Below are 25,300 nucleotides of genomic sequence, written 5' to 3'. Positions count from 1 at the left end.
GGACTTATTTTTCAGTTCTTTTTTACTTGTTTCTTGATTTTTTTTTGTTTTTTTTTGTTTAATAAGATTCACCTTACTCTAAACGTAAACATTTTTAGTTTTGAAAACTGATTTGAGGGGAAAACTGCGCTGAAAGAAGAGGTACTTAAATCAAATAGGATGTTAAATCAACTACATAGATCCTTTGATTTGATTATTTAATATGATTCGTTTATTTCATAGTTGTTTTTTCTGAATAAACTTACCGTTAGCTTCACAGTTGCTTCAAGGTGTCCTCCTTTCTACTGAGAAGTTTTAGATACAAAGTTGTATCAAAATAATTTAACCATCTCCTTTTTGCATCGTTTTACAGCTTGCATCTTGCTATTACAGCTTTGTATATAAATAGTTATTTGTGTCATTCCAAAAGTATCTAAATCTTTTTGCAAATATAGCGATTCAAAAATTATGCAGTTGGAAAGAAAAAGACAGAGTATTTTCTGTATTTTCAAAATACAACACGATTTGCGTTAAACCTCGAGGAGATGGTGGAGATGTTCATTTAACAGGAAAGAAAAGATAAATCAATGAAAAGACAATTAAATAGATAAATGTTTTTTTTTTAATTTTATAAAAAAAAGTTAACATTACAAATTGCGGAAGAAACATTAACCACTTTGTGACATTTTAGATAAAATCCTCACAAACCCCGGCTCTATTGACTTCTCAATCTTCGAGAAAGACTAAGGCAGAAATTGTGACCACTGGTCAATGAGGATCATTAATTCTCTTAACGTATTGAGCTATGTCTCCATAAAGAGCAGTCATAATTACAGAAAAAAAAAAAAAAAAACCGAGGAAGGTATCTTTAAACCCATCTCATTATTTCGTAGCATCCACTTCTAGAATGTAGATTTTCCAAACTGTTTATTTAATGATAGTAATTAAAAGAGTTTGGGAGCACAATCTCTAAAATAAACATTCTTTTTTTTTTTTTTTTTTTTTTTTTTTTTGTAATTACGGTTTATTTTGTCGATGATTTTATTACTGTTGATAAAAATATTTTTGACACCACGATGAACGTTTTTCATGAGATTTACGAAAAATTCGAATTTATAACGTCATCTGAAGGTCGGTGTTTCACGCAATATAATCTTTAATTTTCTGAGCAATATTGCAATCTTCAAAAAATTATTTTAATAATTCGTAGCGATATAAAATTCTCTTATTTTTAAATTTTTATGAACTATTTCCCGAATTTCGAACAAAAAAAAAAACAATCACAAATTACAAGGAAAAAAATTATACGAACTAAAATAATTTTTTTGACGTCTTTTAAGAATGATATAATTTGTCAGGTTCGCTTTGAACTTATAATGGAAAGAGTCTTCCATAACAATAAAGTGTGTGTCAAGAACTTACTATTTGTGACATATTCAGATAATAATAAAACAAGTAAATGTGCATCTCAATCTTCTCACCAATATAAGGTGATCTTGTTCGTGATCATATTTAATGTCAAAAAATAGTATTCCGCGAATCTTTGGGGAATCGAGTTTCGAAGCCGTGATCCTTCAGCCACGAAGTCAAAATTCTTCTATTGACCTCAGATACCGTTTTCTTTTCCAAAATAAATATCTGATTAATCGGAATTTTTTTTAAAGTTAAATAAAAGTCTGAGTGCTTGTTCTTAAAGATAGATAATCAAAATAATTTGCGAATTCAGTTTACAAAGCAAACCATTAATGTACATCTTCAACAACAACAACAACAAAAAAACATTCTGTAAGACATCATGAAATTCCGATTTCGATTCTGCAATGCTTTTAAACAACAACAAAAAAAGCATTAAAAAATCAAAAAGTAATTGTCGTAGATCACACTTAAACAGCACATTTAATTTTATATTCATTCCGGTGTATGTAGAAAAAGCAAAAATATAATAATATATAACCATTAATAAATGCACTACTAAAAAAGCTACATGGATGTTTTTTATAAATATATTTATAGTAAAATGCCTATATTATATTCTGCCACATCATCTGTTTCGTCACATCCGTTTATTTTTCCTTTCTAATTTTTTTTTTTTTTATATATATTTTTGCTTGAAAGAAGATAAATTCCCACCCTGCATTTTTCCGCTTTATTTCTCCCTTTTGATAATGATCTGTTTTCTTACGATAAACAGAACTCCTTGCCTAAGGGAGGTAGGGGAAAAAAATGTTGTGCAGGAAAAGAAGAAAAGAAGTGGGGGAAAAAAGGAAAAGATTAGAAAAAGAAAAGGGGGGAGAAAGAAAAAAAGTTGAAGGAGCTGAACAAATAGGCGCATATCTCAAATAATTCAAGTAGCTGTGTGAAAAAAAAAGGTAGTGAGAGAGGGAGAAGTCAACTGTAATAGCTTTTTAAAAGAATTACCGAAAAGAGACGGCACTAAATTGGAAGCGACGCCTACGGAAGTCATTAAACCCGGATCGAGAATCCAAAAAGCAAACGAAATTAGCGCAGAATTTAAAAAAGTGTTCCACCCATAAAAAGTTAAATTATACCACCCTGCGAGACAACTGGATCCTTAGATTCGAAGGTCACAGAAAAACGGGCTCTTGAAGGTGTATTAAAATACTTTCGATATATTTTTAAAAAACGGTGCCGTTTTAGGTGAGGAATGGAATTTCAATATTGCATTAGTGAAGAGAGTAATAAAAAAAATCGCATATCTAATTATTTAGAAAATCGTAAGCATCTTCTTGTGACAAATAATAACCAAATTCACAGCTAAATATAACAGTAAAATTACTGAGAGGAAAGGGAGAGGGGTTACTTTCTTGTTTGCAAAGTTCCTGCTTCAGATCGAAAAAATCACTTTTCCTAATTATCCCTGTCTATATTTAAACTTGATAACTCAAAACTGTAACGAGTTAAAGACATGAAAACTACTATTACGGCCTTTACATCAGAAGTTTCAGATTTCTGTCAACTTATGGGAAAATCCGTCGGCAGGAAGTCTTTTTTTCGTTCGTTTAACTCGATTTAAACATGATAATTCTAAAACGAAAATGTTTTTAAATGAAATTTAATATGTAGTTTCATCGTTAAAACTGTACATCCGCAACAAATTTCGGACCAAATTCATCAAATCATTGGCCACCTATCGGTTTATATATAAATCTACAAGGTAGTGCAACTAAACAATAAATAATGATTTTACACTCAATCCTTATTAAAATGGTGTCAACAAAGAAAAAAGTTTGTTCCCAAGAGAAATGAATTCAAATCGACCGTTGCTATTCAATGCCAGTTTTTGGCCATGTTAAGGATATAATGTTTGCCACGCCTATTGAAGATATTGATACATTCAAGGTTATGTCTGGTGTGATAGCAGAAATTTTCGACTTGGCTAGAATTGGAATACCATCTTGACATTCTTCGAGCTCCAAAGGTACACTTATTAAAATTTACTGACGTAAGTGGTTTTTATTATGAATCTACTTAATGGCTTTACGATATATCGTAACAACTTATATAATATATTGAACTTACAATATATCGAAACAAATTATAACATTTTTTTTACAAAATTTTTTGTAATTAGGGAAGAATTTTGCGAACACTCCGATTTTCTTCCATTATCTCTTATGCGTCCTGTTATGTTAACATATGTGAAAGTTGAAATGAGAGCATTCCCTTTAATCGTATTAACAACTGCAATGTCTTTTATTAGGAAAATTAGACATTTTCCAAAATCGAAGCAATTAATTTTTTTTGTGCCACATAAATAAGAATAAAATATATCTGTTAAAAATATTTTCTAATTCCAGACAAGTACATCCTAAGTGAATTGTTTGCTATCAAAGTATGAAATATTTAAAATTCAAATTTATTGAATTATATTTGGAAAATATTTTGAAAAAAAGGAAAATATAAATATACCATGTGTTGTAAATAATGGATAATAAAGCATAAAGGCACATTTGAAGATTTATTATTGATGAGGAACAATAAGAAAACGAAAACTCCTGTTTCATTTGTAACCAATTTCGATTTGTCTTGCTTTATATTTGGATTTCGGGGGAAAAAGATGTAATTTGAGTATAAAGATTCAAGAAATGTTAAAAGTGTGGTTAAAAGTAAAGATAAAACCATTTAAAATAATGCACTATACCTTTGGGGTACATGTACCATACATTAAGAAGCGTAACTGTAATAAATCTTTGAAAGCTGCTTAGAAAGTGAAAGGTTTTAGAGGAATAAGGAGGAAAATTTCATGAATTTCTATGTTATTGAAAGGAAGAAAAAAAAAATGTTTTTCTTATACGAATGTTGATAACAAAAAACAACAATTTTGAGACATATAATTGAAAATTGATTAAACATAAAATATAAATCTTAATTATATGTAATATTTCGACTGAATGATTTATTTTCTAGTTATCGTAAAGAAAAGATAAATTTATTAGGAAAATCTGCGAAATGCTAAAGCAGACTTTATTGTTTAGAACTTCATTTCGGTTTATTAAACACTTTTATCTAACTTGATTTGTTTCATGTTTGTTATGAAGGATTTTTGTAATCGATTTCTCTCTCAATTCCTAATGTGCTTTGAGAGGTTTATTTTTTACAATTTTTTTATAACAATGAATTTTAATATTTTCAAAACAATTATCAGTTAACCTTTGCTTAAACTAAAATTTTTATTCCGTACCACTGGCAACACATGATAGTGAATTTAAGATATAACTGATCTCAAGATTAAAAAGTTAAAAAAAAAAATCATTAAAATAAAAAATTTTGCTGTTGGGTTCATTAATAAAAGTATGCGTTTAAAAGATATTTCTAATTAAATTTATTTCTCTTTCTACTAGACAAATTTCCAAATGAAGACCGTTTGTTCAAACAATTTTTTTTTAAATTAAATAAGTAATTTGTGAAAGATGGAATGAATAATTTGTTCTTTTTTGCGGCATATCTGAATGATAATAATCAGGTTTTGAATTTTTTTTTTAAATACGAATTAATTTCATTCATCTTCCATAATGAGCAGAATGTTTCTTTAAAATAATAAATAAACTACTTTGATGCATTATGGCTAAATAAACTTTGAATTAATATTTGGACTTCTTTATGAAACTTCCCTTAATAAAAGCTATTTGTGTAATACAGAGGAGATAAATAAAAAAAATCGATGAATACATTAATAAAGATGAAATAAATATAAAAAAATTGCAATATTTTTTTAAGTTACTCAACTTTACATTTTTTTTAAAAAAATTACTCAACTATATCTATATCAACTTTATACTTGATATTATGACCAGGTTTCAATTAGCTAGATAATTTTTTGTAAGTTGTTGGAAAATATTTTTTTTATAGCCTTATGGATTTTGAAGTAAAATAATCGTCAGTAATGAAATTTAAATTCTAATGTTATATTATCTACAAATAATGAAAATTCGGCCTTTGTGCATTTATACATTTAAATAGATGCACACGGAAGAATTAGATTCATATTCTCATATTTGAAGAATAAACATTTGTTTATGAAAAAAATAGAGGCCAAACCGGTGATTTGGCGATTAAAAAGAAGGAATTCAGACTGATTTACAGCTGAAGACTATGAGTTTGATTTTTATCATGCTCTTAATCAGCATATTTAAAAAAAATTGTGGTGTAAAGGATTTGGAAACCACCAGACCAACAGAATTATCAGTTCTTTTGTATCGCGTGCAGTCGTAGCTGGTTACATGGAAATTCTTGTGAGATTTAACAACAAATGTGGTTCAAAATCGTTTCCTTGGAAATTTTTACTTTTGATTCCCTTTGAAAATTTCTTCAAGATAGATATTTATCTTTCATATCGATTCTGCATACAATTTTCAATTCGTTATATTTGTCGTGTCCCTAGTCTTATCTTATTAAACAGAATATTCCTCCTACCCTATTGGTCATGAGTTCTGGGCTTCACTTAAACGAGATCGGCATTCCAATTTGCAGTAGTACAATTGATTCAATTAATATTTACAGAATGTGAATCAGATTTTAATTATTGAGCCAGAACTTTAATTTTCAATCAATACCGAATATAAAGAATGTTGAATAGGTTTCTTTTGTACGGACACACGATCTCAGATAACTCGGACCCATTCATCCATGTGTTATCTAGTATCTTTTTACCAAGCAATTAAACCTAGTGCTTCAACAAACTCTTTATGGTGGCATCATTATGGAATAGCAGATATGCATTGACCTTATCCTTCCAGATTTCTGGGAATACAATTCGTTTACTTAGTAAAAAAGGATTATATATCAGAAAAAGAGTTCAGATGTTGGTAATTTAAACCAACCAAATGTCATAAACGGCTTATTTTATTTTAACAGAGACGTTTTTATGCAAGCATGAAAAAAACTTCTTTCCGTAGAGTTTGCTTTCTGAGTTAAAAGAGAGAGAAATAAAAAATAAGTTCGAGTAAAAAGAAGCAACCCGAGGTGGAAACTAGACTTAGTGGCAACGCATTCGTGTCAATTACACAGACTTTTAAATTCTCCCCTACTTTGAATCATTATTTGCGAAGAGGGGGGAGGTTACGACTTTTCTAAAGGGAAAATAAAAATAAATAATAATAAAAAACACCTCCCTGTTTTAATGGTTATCTTGATAGAAAAGGAAAGCATCAATCTTCAGAAGAGTAGTTTCTCGCGCGCCTGAGTCAGAAAAAATAAGCTGCTTGAAATCTCTTAGTGTTTGAAGTTTCGCTCATATCTCGGCATTTGTCATTTCCCTGACCTACTTCTTATTATTAGGTTGCTGAAAGACTGTACCAAAACCTTATTTCTCCTTGAATTTTTTTTAAGATGGACTTTTTTTGCATTATGAATTTTGTTGGATCGAAAACATATGCATCGACTCAAAATTTTTCTCCCTAAAAGTAAATGAATTTATAAAATTCAAAATTCATGAAGATTAGGCTAAATTTTTTTAGCTATAATAAAACATTTTATTTAGAATTCGTATCATAACCTAAATTCTCACTACCTGAGACGATACTATGTTCTATGTACTTAACTTTGTTATGGTATCGTTCAACCTTGTTTAAGAACTCAATAAAAAGTTAAAAATTTTAATAAAAAAGATTTCTTAACAATCAGAAAAATTGAAATGGTTCCTTATATGTTGTTTTTTAATTAATTGAAATATTTGCTGCTAAATAAGATATATCGAATATAACAGGTTCAAAGAATTTGAGATTCATAAAATGCACTATTAATATACATGGCGAGCCCGGAAGGGAGTAGGGCCTTTTTCTATAGGTTAGTGGCATTATTCTACTAGATGGTAAGACCTTATTTCTATGTTAGGAGAAATCTGGTATAAAGTGATTGATGATTATGTGTCGCTGGATGAAATAAATGACAAAACAAGAAAAGGTTAATCACGGATTCTTTCAGATTCAGTTCACAGTTTTCCAAATTATTTCTGCAGTAAATGTTATTGGAACTGACAATTATAATCAAATGTGTATATTTCATAGTTTTACTGTGATGTCTGTGTTTTTTTAAATTTGGTTTAATATGTTTTTAATTGACATTTCTGGATACTGTGCAAATTGATTGTTCCTTTCCGGCTTGGACTAGTCACTGTTATTCGATTTTTATATAATTTTAAATTGTATATTAGTCTGTTTACATTGACGGTTTAAATTGGGAAAAAAAGAGAGAAAATCTTCCTGATCTGGATGGATTGTCGTGGATCAAATTTGTTAGTATTTTTTGAAACTATAAAAATTTTGTATCATTTTAAGATGCATTCACTTCATAAGATCATTTAATTAAATATGATTATTTCTTTCCCTTCGACACTTGGAAAATCGTTTGCTGCTTTGTAATTAATGTCCATCCTAGTTTGGATGAATTGTAAATAATTTTTAGAATTTCATGCCTCCATTGAAACATACTTTAGAACTTCTTGGATGCCTGGGGCAGCGTGTATGATGATTGATATTTTAAACTTATGTCCTTTGCTTAAGTATCCGATGGCCGCCTGGTACTATCAAACGATTTTTTCCCCTCCGTCCTATTCCCCCCCCCCTTACATCCTTATAGACTCGGATAGAGTGAGTAATGCAGTTTAATCATGTATGGGATTAAGTATATTTTCGAAGAAAAGATTACCGTTGGGGAATGATTTTTACCATAATGACTAATCTTGACCGATTCACCTGTGCTTATATGTCAGTGTTTCAAATGAGTCAAAGTATCTCCGGAAAGCTATTCTACATGAAATAAATTATAGACATTCCTCGCCCGACTACAGATATCGATTTCACAAACACCTTTTACCGACAAAATTTGATTGCTGTTTTCTGATCTGTTTAGAAAAATAGGTATCATGCCATTGCTTGTTCTTCACTTTCTCGCACACAAAGTATTAAAAAAAACAAAAACAACTGTAATCGACAAAAAAATTCGCTATCGAGATTTTATCGAATTTCTACGTTTTTCTCCCGCAATCTGCAAAACATATTTTTGGAATTACATTTGTCTGTCTATCCGATAACTGAAAAATGTTTCAAGCTGGACGGATGAAATTTGGCATATGGTCTCTGCTCCAAATTTATAAATGTTAAGAATTTTTGTACGAAACTATTCAGAATAAGTTTGTCTGGTTGTCCGATCATAAGTTAACACGATAATCACAAACGAAGAGAGCTAATTAGATAAAATTTTGTATGCATCTTTAACATCTAAAGTGCAAATACCTATCGAATTCGGAATCAAATGCACCGAAGAGTTGACTATCTGTAGGTTTGTACTTCATAAGTCTGTAAAAACCGCAGCTCAAAAACGTAATATCTTAAATATATGACATTTAATATGCGAGTTGGAGATTACATTTGTAGTTCATTGTCAAATTTTAATTTCAGTCGGTAGGTAAAAATGTCCAAAATACGCATTCGGTGTTCTTATTTAATAACCACATTCCGGCGGTTAATCGAAAAAGAAAAAAAAATTGCTAAAGATCGCCTACTAATTGGCTTTTTCTTGACTAATGTTCATCAATGGCATGCTGTTAATGGATATATTTATTAGAGATTAAGCGAGAAAGTTTCGCGGAGACCATTCATGCTGGTTCTCTTCTGTTTCCTTCAGGGAAAAATTGCCATTAGCCGCTTTGTTTCATTTCTTCCGACCATCTACTAAAGAAATCTCGAAATTCTGTTTGGTGGAAAAATATCACTAGAACCACAATCCTTCTTAAATTTGAACACGCCTTATATAAGATTTGCAGTTTGAAACGTTTCCTGATAAGGCTCATTTTTAATAAAAAAAAATTCGATTTGATACTGAAGATAAGTTTTAATATATTTTCTCAAAATTTTTACCAAAAATCTTTTTAATATAAAAATAATTTTCTCAGTTGAAAAAATATTCAGCTAAAACGTCCCGAATTTTAGAAATATTTAGTTGATGTACAATCATAAATTACGTAATTCTATTTTCTCATGATTATCCTCATTTTAGCAATTTATCATATATCGATGAAACAAAAGCAACACACAATGTATATTTCTTATCATTACTTCTCCATCCACCAGGCGGATGTAATGCCATGATAATAATAAAATTACATTTTTTTCTTTTGCTAATGCAATTAGGAGTTCTTTGCACTGTGTTGAAAACACATTATTCTCCGTTCCACAATTCATGTGAAATTGAATAGCATAGTACGTTTTACTTTTACACGTGTTTAGCAAATTGAATAACATCTCCGGATTGTATGATTGTAATACAAAAATAATGATTAGTTTGAAGTAAGTACTATAGAAATAAGCATATGCAGCCTAAAAGGAAAAACAGTATGATAGCTACAACAGATAAACATTATTTTTCACATTTGTAAAGTTTTCATTGTGATTGTTCCTGATTCATAAAATGATTTCTATTGTCAAAACTCATTACGAGTTATATCACATCAGAAGAAAAACAAGGTGATTTTTATGCTTTCCTTCAAAAAATCGATCATATACTCGCTAACAGAAAAGCAATTTTACAAATAAGATTCCTTGTAATATGTTTTTACTTATGAAGTACAAAGTATCTTTAGCTAAATTTCCCATTATGTAGCTTTATCTTTAAATGTCTTTATACTTTTTGTAAAAAATTATTTTCTGTGAAGCCCAAATGAAATAATATCTACAGCTATTGTCTACATCGTGAAATTGCTTTGTGCAAGTGGATTATAGCAAATACATAGCGGAAGAAACAGGATTTAACTGGTCTGAATCGGTAAGTGCATAATTGCATTACATTATAAAAATAATTCGATTCTTTCCTTCTTGCTTTTTTAATAGCTCAACTTTTTAATTCAGACTTGACCAGTAACTGATTTTAGAAATAATATTAATAAACAATACGATTAATTTAAGAATATTATTTCAATAATAAATAAAGTGAAACATCAATATAATAAGAAACTTGTTGATATCCATTTTTTCTTGTAGAAAATATTATAATTAAATGGCGAGACGCATGACACATTTAGAGAAAGATAAATAAAAGTAAATCATTTTATCGTTAAAAGAATTTTGATTTGAATCATTATCACTTTTTAATTTGATTTATCTTACCAATTTCCCTTGTACTTAGTATGGTAACACACACATTATAAAGAACCTGTATAAGGTGAAAATTTACATTAAACAATCAAAATCGTTTGTACATCGATGGGTCCTTTTCCGATGAGATTTTGTTTTATATTTATGTTGTAAACTTAACAGAAATAAGCCATTTTCAAATGAGTCATTGTTTTGCTAAACTTCACACTTCGAATAAAACTGCTTGCTAAACTTTATTTTTCAAATTATTTTTAACTATCTAGATAATTCAAAGAACCTAAATATTTCTGTATTAATTTATTGAAGAATCTACATTTTCAAACAATTCAGTAAATTATGTAATACTAATATTTTTATTTCTGAGAAGAATTGAAAAATAGATATTTAGGTATGTCAAATTAGAAATCTCATTTTTTTTTTTAATTCGAACAATTTCTTACAAAATTTTTTTAACACATTAAATAGTCAACAGATTGCTAAGATGAATGGAGGTTTGATGATAGTGAACAGAATTATAACTCGTCTATATTCTTTGTCATCTATGTGGCTCATTAAAAAAATTAAATTTGAAAGTATGTGTTTCTTATATTTTAAATAAAATATTATCTGCAAGAAGTATTACATTTTCTGAAAAATATCATTAAAGAATATTTTGATCAATTCTTTAAAATTAAGTTATAAATCTTCAATATTGTATCTATGGACAATTTTTATCCTACAAAAATAATAATTCAGATTTCTCTTAAGATTTAATTAGAAATCTCACTATTTTGTGCCTTTCAAAGAATTTCTTGTAATATTAGACTTTTTTTAATCATAATCTGTTTAAATAACGTGCACTGGATTCTGTTTCGGAAGAGAAGATAAATATTTTTTTTTAACCGACTGAACTGAATTGCTAATTATTTTTGGGATCTGGAAAAAATTCACGTAAATTAACAGTAACTGAAACGTTCATTTCATTTTAGAAAAATGATATAACGGTAAATTTTGCTCGAATATTTCCATTTTCAGACAGTTTTGCCTTTCCCAAAGAAAAAGGAGCAATAAATGTCAATTTTAGTGGACTTGTCAAGTCGTGCTGCCATCTATTGGACATAAGAAACACTAGAGGTGAGTTGTAGTTAACCGGAGAGATTCGCTTCAAAGATGAGAGAGAATTAAAAGTGAGAATCGCTACATTTCAAGGGCTTTAAAAATCATTCTGAGTACAAATATTTAAAAAAATCCTCTTTTTGAAAAATACAACAGCACAAGGGAGGTCTAAATTAAAATATTAATCTTTAATAGTTTCACAAGTTGGAAATATAAACTCCGTAAATGTGGAGGGGATAAGATTTCAATGGTATTTTTTCAAAAGAATTTTTGCGAAACTTTGAGTAACTGAATCTACATTTAACACATTGATAAATAAAAAAATACTGAAACATACATTTTTTATGTAAGCGAAGTCCAATTTATTAAAAAGAAAATGTTAAAACGTATTAAAAATGAAAGACCCTTTTCACGATTAAATATTTTTCAGTTTCTTTTGTTTAGTTAAGAACTTACTATATACGCCTTAAAACTTTCTGTCAATACTCTTGATGAAGTTTTTTAAGGAATAAATGATGTGTGTATGTGGAGGGGGGGGGGAGCAAGGGATTTATTATTTCTTTTGTGGAAGAATTTCAGGAATTATTTTTATGCAAAGAAGATAAATAGGATAAATTAAACCAATTTAATAAACGAGCTTTACTTCGAAATTAATTTCATGACTTAGTTTTGGCAAACTATTTATATAATCATTTGCAGAACACTTCTCTTACTTTTATTTCCTGCACATATAGTGTTTCGTAATAAATACGTTTAAACAATTGAAAATGTTTTATTTTTTCCATTTTTAATTATAGCTTGTGAAACCTTCATATTGTTTGGGAAATGTGAAAAAAAAAATGACCGTTCAGACATAACCTACCTGAGAGTTGACCTCTCTGAGACTGATGTAAAGAAAACACAGTTATAAATTGGGAATAACGCAATGATGATTTCACTTACCGTCCGGCTTTGAGCAACTTAGATAACACACATTAAATTACAACCCAAATGTTCACATCGAATTGTACTGATTTTACTCATCCTATGATAATATTAATAAAACCTAAGAAAAACTTAAAAATGTAATAATTCTTTTAATATCTTTAAATCAAGAATCCCGAAAAGAATGTGTTCGGTAATGGGAAAGAAAATAGACAAACTCTTGTATATGATAGTTTTACTCGGCTATAAATCGAAGTTGAAGGATAATTAATGCTATTGCTATGAAAATAAAAATCAAGATCAAACTCGTAAAGTAACTTGTATGCTTTTGACAACAAACAATGTCTGAATAATAATAATAATAATAATAATAAACACTAATTTCAATGAAAAAAACCCGCATTTGAACCTTTTTTTAATATAGCCTGAGAAAGACTATATTTTATTACTCAAATCCTCTCAATCGATCGTAAAATCGATTTTATTTTCTATTCTAAAAAAGTTATTTTAGATAAGTATTTCTTAAATTAAATTCGATAAAATATAATTTATTTAATTATATTTCTTAATTTCTATAAAATTTAATTCAAATTAATTTCTGAATGCTTAGTCATCAATTGAGACTATTTTTTCAAGGAAAATAAGTCGTTTTCTTTAGTATTAGTTTAGTATTAGTATTACTTTTTATTAGTATTAGTATTTTCTTTAGTATTAGTTTAGAATTTAGTATTATTTTTTCAAGGAAATAGTCGTTTTATTTTAGTATACGATTTTAATCACTCCAATATTAAATTGCAAATTTATTTCACCATTATTTCATACATTTAATTCATTTAGTGCACCATGATATAGAAGCACGTTTAGAGTTTTATTAGCTTATCAGTTTATTACAGCAAAAAAAAAAAAAAAAAAAAAAATTACGAATGATTAATAATTCTAGTAAAACAGTCTGATGAATTTTGCTGCTATATGAAATTTGCTGCTGCCGAAACTATTATGAAATGTTTAAAAAATAACAATGAATTTATAAAAAAAGATATATGGAATTTAAAGATGAAATTTCTGTTTAATGAAATATTGAAATATAAATATTTTCTCTAAAGAAGATATTGGCTTATTTAGTAAAAATATTTATATTCTTAATTTTACAAATGCAATTGAAGGCACCTGTTAAGAATTTCCTGAAAAATAAAAGTAATCTTACATCTCTTCGTTTTTTGCACATTCAAGATTTTGTATAATATATTAAAAACAAGGAATGCATAGTTAATAAGAAAAAGAACCGCATTTTATCTGTCGTACCTGCAAAAGAAATCAATCCAATAAAGCATATTCATCAAATCAAAGCAGATTTCAAAAGGTAGTTTATTACATTACAAAAGATACTGATTTATTTTCTTCTAATTTGAAATGGATAGTATAAAATGAAAAGAAAATATGGAAAATTTCTTATTAACCGAATTGTCAATAAAAAAATTAATCAATTATCATACTTATTATTTGTTTTCACGCTTATTTTAAGTTTCTTTAGTGGGGTAAAATAGGAAATTGCTTTTAGAGACAACTTAAGTTTTCTCTGGCCTATACACTTTATAATGCAGTTAAAAAAAAAAAAAAAAAAGAAAAAAAAGAGGAAGCTTTCGGTATATTTTGAAAGACCTACTCTAACTATCTTAATACTGAATTTTGACAAAGGTTATACTTTAAAAGTGAAAAAATGTAAGAAGTAATTAAGGTGTACGTACACACTTGAAGATTTTTTTTTTAAATTTTAACTTTAAAAATCCAGCTTTTTCACAGTAGGTCATTAATATATGTTTAAACTCATTTCAGTGAGAAAAAAAAACCATATTACACTAATTATTAATTAAATAATATTTAAGGAGCTAATTAACCTATTTTTTGAAACATGATATCTTAAATTCTAATTTGTACAGACACACAATTCTAGTTGGAAATTATGTCTAATATTAGTCTTCATGTTGTCTGCCTCAAACAAGTTATAAAAATGAATAGTTTTTTTTAAACAATTTTTTCATCAACGATGAATAGAAAAAGCGAGATTTTTTCTCTAATTTTAACTTTTAAACAGCTATTAAAAATTTATTTCTATAAATATAACTTTGATTGAGGCACAAAACATCCGCTATTTCATACAGATTATTTTGATATATAAATAATTGTATTTGGTTCATTTCTTGTTGAGTTATGATTGTTTGAATGAAGCAACATAGTGGAAAAATATCATTCTTCATAAAATGAGTTTTAAAAACACCGTAACTAGAGTTTTTAATGAAAGCACCTCAAGAAAAATAATTATAACTCGAGAAATATTTCGAATATTGACAACATCTTGGTATCGTTTGAAAGCTAAAGGATCAGAAAACCTTATTAAGCAATAAAAAAATATTCGATATTTTGAACGATTTTCGAAGTTTCAAGTGTGTACATACACCTTAAAACATTTTATAAAAGAAAAAATATTGATCATTCACTTCCAATTCTTTCATAGAAAAAAAAATTCATAGTTGGAGAACAGTAAATCTGAAATTCTTCTCAAATACATTTTTGCACTAAATGATCATTTTGTAATTTTAATTTTATTATAATTTATTTCATCGCCAGTTTGTCCCTAATCTACAAGATCGTCATCAAACTTAAATATTAAAAAGTAAAGTAAATCAAATAATTAACAAAAGATAGTTCTATGTATTTTATTTCTAAAGCTAACAGATTAAGAAAATTCATCTTTAAAATTGATGAAATTCTTACTTTTAATAAGAGCGAAGTGTTGAAAATCACTGTTCGCAAGACTAACCAAATGTAAAGGAATTGCAAAAACATTCATTATATAACAAGAAACAAGCCCAAATTCATTATTATTATCGAAAGATTAAGTCGCTGTGTATTTTTCCCCTCATCTAAAATAATTTCTTTTAATTAGGCTGAAATGTTAAAAATTAATTTAAGTAAGACTAATTAAATATATATGTATAAATTTTTAAAAAGATATAAAGAAAGATCAAAGCAAGATTTAACAATTGATTCGTTTCCGTAATTTTCTTATCTATTTCCGAAATTCAATAGAACACTGAGATTCTCCTCTAAAGAGTGAACGCGATCTCCTTTTTCCTAACTCACAAGATTTTCGAAGATCCTCAAATTACTAATGTGACATCTCTCTGAAAAGAGAAAACAATCTCTTTTTCTTCCCCTCCAGATTGTTTCACCTCGAGAAAAAAAACAGAAAAGAATACTCACGGTTATCTTTGATCTAAAGATGCGTTGGCAAACGGGAGTTTTCTACCGATTCGGAGAGGGAAAAGCTACGAGCACGTCAGAGCAAAACCTGAAGCGATTTGAAGGAAACCGCTCGGAGCTAACTTTTATAGCAGGTCCGGCTGTATTTATGTTTAGTTTCTTCCCTTTTCCCCTCCACCCTCGTTTCTTAACGAAACTCAAAATCTATTCGCTTATAGAATTGACCGCCGTATACGCTTTTCCCCCTACACCCTCACCAGGGACCGCCCCTTCACCAATTGTCATGCGCTAAATGTTTTACGTCACTCACTCACTAAGTATGCTTTGAATTCATAGAATCGACAACAATAAAAAAATAATGAAAATATTTCATCTGTCACTTTTTAAGATAAAGGAATTCTTAGATAAGTCTTTGGGTGATTATTTTTAAGGATCTGTTAAATTAGACTTTCCTAATTATTTTTTGTGAAATTGCCTGGATATGGTTTAAAAAAATATAGAGTTCGAAATGAGAAATTAGCGTGAGAGATGACATTGAATTATTTCAAAACGTTTGCGAAAAATTTACAAAGGAATTCGAAATTATCAGCATCTAAAATTGTCAACTGTTTAGGTTGGTGCCATCCCGTGAGGCAATTCGTGTAGTCAATCTGTTTTTTTTTTTTTTTTTTCCAATGATCAATAGAAACGAATGTTGATAGAAAATCTACTGAAATATCTTTCAAATCATAATTTTTAGATATTGTTATCTCTTCTAGTAATGAAGACGAATATGTATATGTGTGTGTTGGTGATCTACAAACATACCGTTTGATCTACAGCTACTCAAGTCGGCACATATATACCTTGGAAGGTGGGAAAATACACCACGGAGCGATTTTTTTTGAAATCTTAATTAGGGTTTTAATTAATTTAAAATTAAACTGAATTTTAACATTTATCTCCGATAATATCCTAAAATGTAATTGCACAAAAATGAATTTTGCACTGTTTCAAAATTAAAAAAAAATGTTTTTATAATGATATTAATTAAATAGTTATACTAATTTTCCCTGAATTTTGATAATTTTTAAATATTACTTTTTAAAAATCTATTTTCCAACAATAAAGTTTTATTATTGCTTTGAAATTCAAATGGTTTTCTTTGTTTCATCAAATATTTAATCGTATGAATATTTTTCCTTGATGAAAACTACAAATATATATATATATATATAATTTAAAATATAAGTATTTTAAAAGACGAATAAAGTAGTGAAATTACAGTGTCGTAAAATTTCGAAGATAGATAAATCGCACAATTACGTTTTTAATAGCGCTGTTGTGTCATGGGATTGGTCTCCATTAGAAAGGTTCATGTATACAATGAATAGAATGTGTGTGAAACAATTATAATGATACAGCTTTAATATCTGACAATTTAACCAGATCATGGACATATCCATTTCTAATGGATTTAACCGAAATTATCTGTAGCTAACCAACTGGTCGCTAAAGGATATTAGTAGAAAATAAAGCTAAAAAAATCAAGGAAATTTGTATTAGCAAATAGGCTTGTGTTAGTTATTAATCTGTCATTTAAAAAATTATAGTATCATTGATAATAATAACTCATAAAAATAAAAACACAGTTTTTCGAAAAAAATAAATAAATTAGTGCATTCAATTCGTCTGAAGATTATGTGGATAGAATCGTTAGATCCCGGCTTTAAAACTTGATTTAGTGAATTTAAAATTTTCATGTACAGGCAATTTACAAAAGACAGAAATTTGCAGAATTATTTGTAAATTGTATTTATGCATACAAAATTGAATGATAAAAGTAGTAAACATCGGGCAAAATAATGTTAGAAATTTGAACCAAATTTTTAAACTCCTATGAAAAATTTCCGACTCTAAACACTACTTGGAAGGGCAGGGGACAAAAATTATATAATGATTTTTTTCTGTATTACAATAAGAAATGATTTCTTTTCAATAGACTTCTTTGTTCAACTGTTATAAACGGTGCCGCTCTTCTAAATTTGAAGTGGCATTACGTGAAATCTTGGGAAGGGATGTGCTGACTCAGACGTGATTCTTGTCCTCTAATCATAGTTCAAAATAATGAAGTTCGTCCCAAAATAACTAAATAACTTAAAACAAGATATTGATATGATTAAATATATTTATCATATATTTTTGAATTACTTCTTAATTTAATTTCTAGTTTATAAAAAGATTTAAAAGAATTGTACTTAACATTTCTATTATTAGGAAATGTAGTAAATACTTTTAAAAATAACATTTTTTCTTTCAAATATTTACTGACCGTTCTGACCGTGTGATGGAGTTTCGATTCTGGAACTCGAGAGACACGGGTTCGTGACACATTCCGCAGAAGATCTACCGTCCTGTTAGTGTGGCATGGAAATTTAGAGAGGTGGAAGGCCCCAAACAACTTCAGATTAGGACATTAATATAACTATAAATTATTTAATAGATAAAATGAATTACTAGATTATTTCTAGTTGAATGATAAATGTTCCACTATAATAAGTGGGCTTTACGTGTTTTAATATTAACAATAATTGAAGTAATGATTATTAAATGAATGCTGAAATGATTAAAAAATAAAAATGATTTTGCTGTCCTGAAAGCAAGCTTTTGAAAGTATTCCTAACTTCAATTTTTTTAAATGTGTTTTGATTGCATTTTAATTAATAAAAATAATGAAATTTGTATTTTCAATTGACATCTTGTTACTGTTTCTTAACAATATACTTTCAAATTTTCTTTTTAATTTTATTTATATGTTACTTCATTGTGATTATAAGGTGTTCATGTGTCCATACGATGTTTGATAAACAACTATTCGCAAAATTGTATTGTATTTTGCTTTTCAGTTATCTTTAAGTATTGCACTATTACAATAAAGCGTCAATCCTTTATTCCATTTTTTCGATTTTCTTTTTTTCTTTTTTTTTTTTGATGTTATTCTCTCAAAGTGCAGTTTTATGCGTTACGAACTTTTCAACTACAGCACCATTTGTAAAATAACACTTGTAAATTGGTAATGCTAATAAATAGGAATGAGTGCTGAATATTTTAACATATAGGAAAAAATATAGTTAATTTTTCTAAATAAAATTAATTTAAATTTACAATATTATTGATTGTAATAAAAGAACTGATCACGTTTTACTGTTTTCGCTTTTCTTTAACTGTTGTTGCTTTTTATGCAATCAAAATAACGTATTTTGCGCCTTATGTTTTCATAAAATCTGTCCGTTAATTAAAACATTAAAATATCGCAGTATTAACGATCTTTGTTGAAGCGAAATCAATAATTTGCTTGTAATGAATTCAGTTTTATTTCCTTCAAAAATTAAACTTGGAAAAGGATTTTAGAATTTATTGGAATCACCTCAAGTGATAGTATACACACATAAAAACCGTAACTGCGCGTGTTTTCTAATATCTAATTGCGTGTTGTCTTACACTGAAGAGGAAACGTTCTTTTTTTTTTTCTTTTCCCGCGAAAATCAGCAATGGATTCCGTGATTAAATTGGCGAGGCAGAGTTAGCAGTCGTTACAGGAGCTGTAACTAATTCCGTTGCAACTTTAAAATCATCCTTTTTTACATTAAAAAAAGTTCAGGATACAATATTATTTTTTTTTTCGTCTGTGACGTAACAAAGGGGGAGCGAATTATGGCAATATCAAAGTACTATAATGTAAATTAATCTTTAATTATTATTTCAAGCTTACTGAATACGAATCTAATTTTGCCTGCAGTTTTAGTTTCTTTTTCTTTCTATTTCAAATTTCACCATCTGTTAATGCAACAATTAGTGACGAATTAAAAATATGATGAAAACAACATTTTAAAGTTTCGCTTTGTTTTGAAATTTTATCCCTTTATTTTACACTTTAAGTTTTATTCCGCTAGGAAAGAATATGAGCCATTATCTCTGAAAATAATCCTGCAATATTCGTTTAATGAGAAATAAAATCAAAGTCTTAAAAAGTTTTTTTTAACAAAAAATATCTCTATTTGAAATGATAAAATAATTTAGTGGGATTTTTAATATATTCTCTCTATCTTTTTTTGAATAAAGGGGGAAATAATTTTTGAGGAAAATTTCTTTAAAAATGCGGAAGAATGCGTGTAAATTAGTGACTCCAGCAGAAACATAGAGTAGTAATTCATATTTAATAAACATTTTATTCGGCTGAAAGACAAAATTATTTTCAGCTTATTTTCAATTCTTATTTTTTAGCTTTATAACTAAGAATTCTAGTCAAAACATTTTCGGATGGAGAACAGATGGTGTATAGTCTGAAGCATGAAGGGTTTTGTCTAGTAACTAAATATTATTGAGTTTTTTTTTTTTTTTTTAAAGCGAGAAACATTTATTTTAATAATATCTGATATTATTCATGTTTTGCTTTTTCTAAGTTGGTCATAATATTTCTCTGGCAAAATCTTAAGGGAAAAAAGAACATAACGTAAAATATAAGTATATCAGCTTGTGAAATAATATCGATATTACATCATTTCTCCTGGTAAAACAATTCAGAAGCTGTATCAGCAACTTCCTGAATATTTTTTTTAAAGAAAACACTTATATTCTATAATTTGCACCATGTAATTGAATATTACATGGGATACCCTGAACATGAAATGATGATAGATGCCGGAACTAATTTATATTCAACAAATTTTCTCATGGTTAGAAATTGCTGTTGACATTTAAAACTGCTAATAATTTCACATCTTTTTCTCTAAATATACGAATTAGATTAAATGCAATTAGATTTTAAAACCTAATTTAAAAAAATCATATTACCTGCAAAGTTTTAGAAGAAAAGATTTTCTGATGGTTGGCCAGGAGAGTCAATGAGTTGCAATCACTTACATAAAATGTACCATTTCATAACAAGGGAAATTTACATATTTATTTTTATATATATGTTAGAAGAAAAACAGATTTATGCTGCTATTTACCATACAGTCAAAGAATTTTCGTTTTCAAATAAAATTCAAAATCTTTATATTTATGGTTATTTTCATAAATATATAGCAAAAAATATTCTTTATTATATTAGAAAATCAAAAATGTACTTCAACTGGTATAACGCGAAAACATTTTTATCGAAAATAGGAATTTGATTTTTTCTAAGTTTACAAAAGAACTACAAGGAAAAAAAAAAAAAAAAAAGAAAGAAAGAAAAATGGAGGAGAATCCAGCAGCTCATTAGTGAAAATCAAGCACAAAAGAATTTGAAGAAAAAAAGGATGGAAGGGGATGACGAGAATATTTTAAGAAGATTATTTCTAAAAGGATGAAACTCCCGAGGAGAAAATAACGATTTCTTCATTTCTAATAGTTTAATTAATATAATGAATTTTTTAATGAAAATTTAAGGTATCTATTAATCTTATATTAAATTCATAAATTACCTGAATTAATTAATGATTTTGAAATAATGTAACTATTATTATGGATTAAGGTACCCAGAAAATTAATTTAAAATGCGTGTGCTGTACCGAAAAGAGTTTAAATTTATTTTAAGGGAGAAAAGTAAATTTTTTCCTTCGTGGATCTTTTCGCAAATTCCATTTTTCTCACTTAATGGCTTATTAATAAATAATGATAGCAAATATTTTACGAAAATGTTAAAAAAATATTCTCAATTTTAACTAATCTGAAAATTTAGCCCCCTCCCCTACACACAAACAAACAAGTAGATAGGAGCATTTTCTATTCTCATATCATAAATAATTGTGACCCCAGAAGCTAAGCTTAAGCATGCAAATAAACGTGTATTGACACTAAGTTAAATTTTTGTTTCTGTGACTTTAAATTACCAAGGAAGCAAGGTAATTTATGCCTAATATTGGTAATGATACCTAACGTTAGTGCCATGGAAAGAAAAATTGTTAAGGTATAGGAACAATATTAATCATATATTAAATATCAATTTATTCTGTTTGTAGTAGACACAGATTCAACAAGAAGAAGCATGTTTCATATTTAGAATCAGAAACAAATTTCATAAACTAAATTTAAATAGGATATGTTTAAGATATTGCTTTTTTCGGACTTAATCAATAGGTCTTATGAGAAAACTTCAAGCAAAATTCATCACGTTGATTAAAATATTTCATTTCTTACATTTTTCACAAAATAAAGGTATATTTTACCATTTACTAACAAATGAATTTGGGCATATCCCTGTAATAAACAGCATTTACTTTAAAAATTATTTTTATAATCTGCGTTGGGATAAGTTACGGAGAAAATTTGTCATTTTAAAAAATAGATATTAATATTCTAGTAATACAAAATATAAATGAAAGTCATTGTAAATGAATATAATATAACTTTTAATAATAACTCAATAGCAAATGACTTTTTGTAAATGAGGGGAAAATGGCATTCTGTAGGACTTAAACTTTTAAAATGAAAGTTCCTTATGAAAGTGAAAATGAAGAAGTCTTTTCTATAATTACGAATGAATGAAATTTTGGGAGAAAAAAATTTAAATCCTTTCATGAATACCACAATTTTAATCAATTACAATAAATGATTATTCAGGGAATATAAAGCAGCACTTTTGTATGCATCTTGACTATTTCTTAAAATTTAAAGTGAAATATGGCAATGAGAGCACTATAAATTGATGTTTTATTTTTTACAAAAGAACAAATTCTAGCCGGAGCAAAGAATATATATATATGCGGATTGTTGCTATACATTTATAAGGACGTGAGGCAGCCATAAGTTAATTCTTTTTCAACAAGCAATCAACTTCTATTCAGTGTTTATAATATGTATTATGACTTGCTAAACTTGATTAATTTCTCATTCGTTAAGCATTACTATTGCTCAATATATATCAAATCAACGACTTGCAGAATATCAATCTATTCTGATAGAAGTAGATTCACGAATCCTTGAAGAATAGCGGTGCATGCAGATATGACAAAAAGCAATTCTAATAATTTTTTTGTACAATTAATATAAATTAGATTTATTTTTACTTTTTGCTCTTTCATTGCTATTGGAATTCTAAATTAACTGTAGTAAAAGTATAAGAGAGAAATGGAATAAAACCAAGCGATTTTTGCGGTTACAAATAAAAAAAAATAATATAAGCATTGCCAAATATACAAAGTAATATGATTAAAATAAATATTTAAAAACTTTCGTCGACGATATTTTTTTCCAAAGGATATTTTAAACTTTTTACTTATTGAATCAAGATGGTTGTAAAGAATGAAAAATTCAGCTGTAAAACATTTAGACGCGTTTGAAAAAAAATACACCTGCGAGAGTATTTACATATTTATGTCAATCATACTGTTCTTATTGTCTGGAAACGTTTGCAATTATTATTTTCAAAATTTTTTTAGTAAAATCATTTGCTTTTAATTTTGCCTACCCTTTTTAAAACTTGTATTTAATTAATTAAGTTTCGAATTGCAAAGGTCAAGAAATAGAATTAGAGTTTCTTAGAGGAGTAAAAAGGTAATAAAGTTTCACTTTTTATGTTTAAAACTATAACAGTATTAGTTAAATTTGTTTGATACCCGCAGTTCTACTTTTTATATGTTTTATTTAAAAATACTTATATTCAATTTGTCTGTAATGGCTTCTTTTTTATTACCAGTTCTCACGCGACTGAAGAAGATACAAACCTCAGTCAACAATATTCTTGCTGTAGTGCAATGAAGAAATTTCATATTCCATTAATAATTTGTAATCAATTAATTATTTCATCATTCATATTGTTAGTATTTTCTAAAGAATTAATCAAATTTAATAAAAAAAGAGACTAAAAAATTGTTGAATGTCGTTGTTAAGTATTAGGCGCAATTCAATGTGAAAACAAGTAGTAGTTATTTTAGAATAATCACTTCTTTTAAGACTTTCTCATAGTCTTATTTTGAACCACTCTTATGAAGAAAAAATCTCAATTTTTATTTCACGACGAGCAGAGAGAGAACCTCAGTAAATATTTTTAAAATTATGTTTTCCGCATAACCACATTCTGTTTTCTTTGGTTTATCAATAAGATAGATGTAGATGTACAATTAAATGGGTTTAAACAGAAAATGTATGTATGTATAAGCTATTATTATAATGTAAAGTAAATAAAATATATCTCAGGCTAAAACTAAATACTGACAGGTGGTAAAAGTACAGGAGAGAAGAGGTTTAAAATAAATTTTTAGAACATAATACAATTCAAGTAATCCCATATTAAGTATATGTATATATTACTTAAATAAAAGAAAAATTAAATTTTACGTATCAGATTAGCTTTCAACAGCGTGCTCATTTAACAATTTCCCACTGCTATATTTATTTTTATGACAATATATTTTTTTCCATAAAGCATCTTTTTTATTGTAAGAATATCTTTAACAATCTCGTTCACAAGTGATTTAATTTTATTTAACATCAAAGACCTTTTAAGGCAAAAGGCTTTAGGCTCCCCTAAAGTCCTGAATTGCTGCCTCATCGCGGCGGGGGAGTGTTCCTGGGATGAATGGGTGAAGTAAGTAGGGAGAGAATTCTCCTGGTAAGGTCACCCAAGACGTGAAAGCCATTCCATTATGCTCAGTTAAATGCAATGCAGGCATGAAGAAAAATCAGACTTCAGCCTTTGGTGCCTCTAGGTCCTTGATCTCTTGAAGCTGCATTTTAAGCCCTTTTATCATGACTCGTCGATTAGGAAACAATGAGCACACTGCATCGTCTATCGCGCAGGTTAAAAAGGGACACTTTCGTAATGTTAGTAGAGGCTTCCGTCCGAAAAGTAAGCTACAGTCTACATTATTTCCTTCTTCCTATGACAAGAGCCGATTGAGAATATTGCAATGTAATATCAATGGACTTTGTACGTCAGCCACCAGGGTAAAACTTGATCAATTGTTGGATTTGGCAGATCGGCATTATCGCAATACAAGAAACGAAGCTGAAATCATCTTATAACCTTAAACTCCGAGATTATTGTATCCTTCGAGAGGATAGACTTAATAAATGCGGCGGTGGTCTAATGTTTCTTATTAGAAATATTAATTTTGAATGTGTTCAACTCTTTTCTTCTCAGGACTCTGAGCTTGAGGCACAAGCCGTAAAAGTTAAATGGAATAACATTTGTATTAACATCTACAATGCGTACCAGCCTCCCGGCGATCGTGGACTTCCCTACGGACACTTTTACTTCTACGTTCACTGATTCTTCAATTATTTTGGGCGATCTTAATGCTAAGCATCCTCTTTGGGGAAGCTCAGCTGCTAATGATCGAGGCAAGGATCTTTCAAACCTGTTGAAGGACAATGCTTTTTGTGTCCTGAATGACGGGACACCAATTTATTGCTCATATAGCTATAACAGTCATGATGCTTTAGATGTTGCATTTAAGAATCCAGAT

General features: G+C 28.2%; 1 protein-coding gene across 1 annotated transcript in view; it reads right to left on the bottom strand.

The window, feature by feature from the left end:
- The window catches only part of LOC129958780 (zwei Ig domain protein zig-2-like), a 33,720-nt gene extending 17,703 nt beyond the window's left edge, over positions 1-16,017 (bottom strand). The window contains exon 1 of the mRNA XM_056071456.1: positions 15,870-16,017. The gene's annotated coding sequence lies outside the window, so the exon portion shown is untranslated. The remainder of the gene's footprint in view (positions 1-15,869) is intronic.
- Positions 16,018-25,300: the final 9,283 nt, after the last annotated feature.

The sequence above is a fragment of the Argiope bruennichi genome, chromosome X1 (genome assembly GCF_947563725.1).
Source record: "Argiope bruennichi chromosome X1, qqArgBrue1.1, whole genome shotgun sequence".
Lineage (NCBI taxonomy): Eukaryota > Metazoa > Arthropoda > Arachnida > Araneae > Araneidae > Argiope > Argiope bruennichi.
The sequence above is the reverse complement of the archived record's forward strand: the minus strand, read 5'-3'. Positions and strand labels throughout refer to the sequence as shown.